This window comes from Mercurialis annua, linkage group LG3 (assembly GCF_937616625.2).
Source record: "Mercurialis annua linkage group LG3, ddMerAnnu1.2, whole genome shotgun sequence".
In the NCBI taxonomy this organism is placed as follows: Eukaryota; Viridiplantae; Streptophyta; class Magnoliopsida; order Malpighiales; family Euphorbiaceae; genus Mercurialis; species Mercurialis annua.
Window position 1 is genome coordinate 28,860,134 of NC_065572.1, and position 4,403 is coordinate 28,864,536.

Consider the following 4,403-nt stretch of genomic DNA (forward strand, 5'->3'; position numbering starts at 1 on the left):
CACATTTTTAGTGATTTAAGCCGAACATTTACAAATGTTACAAAACAAAACCAAACGTTTAAAACGTTACGAAACACATCCAAGTGTTTCACCTTTCTAGCAATTTAAGCCAAACATTTACAAACGTTACGAAACAAATCCAAGTGTTTCACCTTTCTAGAAATATAAGCCAAACGTTTACAAACATTACGAAACAAATCCAAATGTTTCACCTTTTTAGCGATTTAAGCCAAAACGTTTAACAAGTTACGAAACACATCCAAACGTTTCGCATTTTTAGCGATTTAAGCAAAACCCTTAAAAACGTTACGAAACAAAATCAAGCGTTTCATCTTTTTAGCAATTTAAGCAAAACGGATACAAACATTACGTAACAAATCAAAGTGTTTCACCTTTTTAGCAATTTAAGCCAAACGTTTCCAAATGTTACGAAACAAATCCAAGTGTTTCACCTTTTTAGCAATTTAAGCCAAATGTTTACAAACTTTACGAAACAAATCCAAATGTTTCACCTTTTTAGCGATTTAAGCCAAACGTTTACAAACGTTACGAAACAAAACCAAACGTTTAAAAAGTTACGAAACACATCCAAACTTTTCACATTTTTATCGATTTAATCAAAACCCTTAAAAATGTTATGAAACAAAACCAAGCGTTTCACATTTTTAGCAATTTAAGCAAAACGTTTACAAACGTTACGCAATTTCAAACGTTTCACCTTTTTAGCGATATAAGCCAAACGTATACAAACGTTACGAAACAAATCCAAACGTTTAACCTTTTTAGCGATTTAAGCCAAACGTTTACAAACGTTACGAAACAAATCCAAACGTTTCCCCATTTTAGCGATTTAAGCCAAATGTTTACAAACATTACGAAACAAATCCAAACGTTTAAAACGTTATGAAATAAATCCAAACGTTTCCCCTTTTTAGCAAATTAAGCCAAACGTTTACAAATGTCACGAAACAAATTCAAGCGTTTCACGTTTTTAGCAATCTAAGCCAAATGTCTACAAACATTATGAAACAAATCCAAATGTTTCAACTTTTAAGCAATTTAAGCCAAACGTTTACAAACGTTACAAAATTTCAAACGTTTCACCTTTTTTGCGATTTAAGCCAAACGTATACAAATGTTACGAAATAAATCCAAACTTTTCACCTTTTTAGCGATTTAAGCCAAACGTTTGCAAAGGTTACGAAACAAATCCAAACGTTTACCCATTTTAGCGATTTAAGCCAAACGTTTAAAACATTACGAAATAAATCCAAACTTTCACCTTTTTACCGATTTAAGCCAAACCTTTACAAACGTTACGAAACAAATCCAAGAGTTTCAACTTTTTAGCAATTTAAGCCAAACGTTTACAAACGCTACGAATCAAATCCAAGCGTTTCACCTTTTTTAGCAATTTAAACCAAACGTTTAAAACATTACGAAACAAATCTAAACATTTCACATTTTTAGCAATTTGAGCAAAACGTTTAAAAACGTTACAAGAAAAATCCAAACGTTTCACCTTTTTAGCGATTTAAGCCAAACGTTTCCAAACGTTATTAAACAAATCCAAGCATTTCACCTTTTTAGCGATTTAAGCCGAACGTATACAAACGTTACGAAACAAAACCAAACGTTTCACCTTTTTTGCAATTTAAGCCAAACATTTTCAAATGTTACGGAACAAATCCAAACGTTTCTCCTTATTAGCGATTTAAGCCAAACATTTACAATCGTTACGGATAAAATCAAAACGTTTCCCCTTTTTAGCGATTTAAGCCAAACGTTTGCAAACATTACAAAACAAATCCAAACGTTTCACCTTTTTAGCGATTTAAGCCAAACTTTTACGAACGTTAAGAAACTAATCCAAACTTTTCACCTTTTCAGCTATCTAAGCCAAACGTTTACAAATGTTACGAAACAAATCCAAACGTGTAACCTTTTTAGCAATTTAAGCAAAACGTTTACAAATGTTACGAAACAAACCCAAACGTTTCACCTTTTTAGCGATATAAGTCAAACGTTTATAAAGGTTATGAAACAAAACCAAACGTTTCACCTTTTTAGCGATCTAACCCAAACGTTTACAAAGGTTACAAAACAAATCCAAATGGGTCACCTTTTTAGCAATTTAAGCCAAACGTTTACAAACGTTACTAAACAAATCCAAACGTTTAATGTTTTTAGCGATTTAAGGCAAACATTTACAAACCTTGGGAAACAAATACAAACGTTTCACATTTTTAGTGATTTAAGCCGAACATTTACAAATGTTACAAAACAAAACCAAACGTTTAAAACGTTACGAAACACATCTAAACGTTTCACCTTTTTAACAATTTGAGCCAAACGTTTACAAACGTAACGAAACAAATCCAAGCCTTTCAACTTTTTAGCAATTTAAGCCAAACGTTTATAAACGTTAGGAAACAAATTCAAGCGTTTCACATTTTTAGCAATTTAAGCCAAACGTTTACAAACGCTACGAAATGTCAAACGTTTCACCTTTTTAGAGATTTAAGCCAAACGGATACAAACGTTACGAAACAAATCCAAGCGTTTAACCTTTTTAGCGATTTATGCCAAATGTCTACAAACGATACGAAAAAAATCCAAGCGTTTCCCCATTTTAGCAATTTAAGCCAAACGTTTAAAACGTTATGAAACAAATCCAAACGTTTCATCTTTTTAGCGATTTAAGAAAAAACTTTTAGAAACGTTACGAAATAAAACCAAGTGTTTCACCTTTTTAGCAATTTAAGCGAAACGTTTATAAATGTTACGAAACAAATCCAAGTGTTTCACCTTTTAAGCAATTTAAGCCAAACGTTTAGAAACAATACAAAAAAAATCCAAACATTTCACCTTTTTAGCAATTTAATCTAAACGTTTACAAACGTTACGAAACAAAACCGTACGTTTCACCTTTTTGGCGATTTAAGCCAAACGTATACAAACGTTACGAAACAAATCCAAACGTTACAAAACAAATCCAAGCGTTTCACCTTTATAGCAATTTAAGCCAAACGTTTTTTTAGTGATTTAAACCAAACGTTTCACCTTTATACCAATTTATGCCAGAAGTTTACAAACGTTAAGAAACAAATCGAAACGTTTCATCTCTTTTGTGATTACAAACGTTACGAAAAAAAACCAAACGTTTCACCTTTTTAGCGATTTTAGCCAAACGTTTACAAACTTTTCGAAACAAATCAAAGCGTTTCACCTTTTTAGCACTTTAAGCCAAGCGTTTACCAACGTTACGGATCAAAACCAAACGTTTCCCCTTTTTAGCGATTTTTGCCATACGTTTACAAACGTTACGAAACAGATCCAATTCTTTCACATTTTTAACGATTTAAGCCAAACGTTTACAAACGTTACAAAACAAATCCAAACGTTTCACCTTTTTAGCGATTTTAGCCAAACGTTTGCAAAGGTTACGCAACAAATCCAAACGTGTCGTCTTTTTAGCGATATAAGCTAAACCTTTACAAAGGTTATGAAACAAAACCAAACGTTTCACCTTTTTAGCGATTTAAGCCAAACTTTTACAAAGGTTACAAAACAAATCCAAACATGTCACCTTTTTTGCAATTTAAGCCAAACTCTTACAAACGTTACGAAACAAATCCAAACGGTTTATCTTTTTAGCGATTTAAGGCAAATGTTTACAAACGTTACGAAATAAATACAAACATTTCATATTTTTAGCGATATAAGCTGAACGTTTACAAATGTTACGAAACAAAACCAAACGTTTAAAACGTTACGAAACAAATCCAAACGTTTCCCCTTTTTAGCAAATTAAGCCAAACGTTTACAAATGTTACGAAACAAATCCAAGCGTTTCACGTTTTTAGCAATCTAAGCGAAACGTTTGCAAACATTATGAAACAAATCCAAACGTTTCACCTTTTAAGCAATTTAAGTCAAACGTTTACAAACGTTACAAAATTTCAAACGTTTCACCTTATTTGCGATTTAAGCCAAACGTATACAAATGTTACGAAATAAATCCAAACGTTCCACCTTTTTAGCGATTTAAGCCAAACGTTTACAAACATTACGAAACAAATCCAAACGTTTACCCATTTTAGCGATTTAAGCAAAACGTTTAAAACATTACGAAATAAATCCAAACGTTTCACCTTTTTATCGATTTAAGCCAAACCTTTATAAACGTTGCGAAACAAAACCAAGTGTTTCACCTTTCTAGCAATATAAGCCAAACGTTTACAAACGTTACGAAACAAATTCAAGTGTTTCACCTTTCTAGCAATTTAAGCCAAACGTTTGCAAACGTTACGAAACAAATCCAAATGTTTCACCTTTTTAACGATTTAAGCCAAAACGTTTAACAAGTTACGAAACAGATCCAAATGTTTCACATTTTTAGC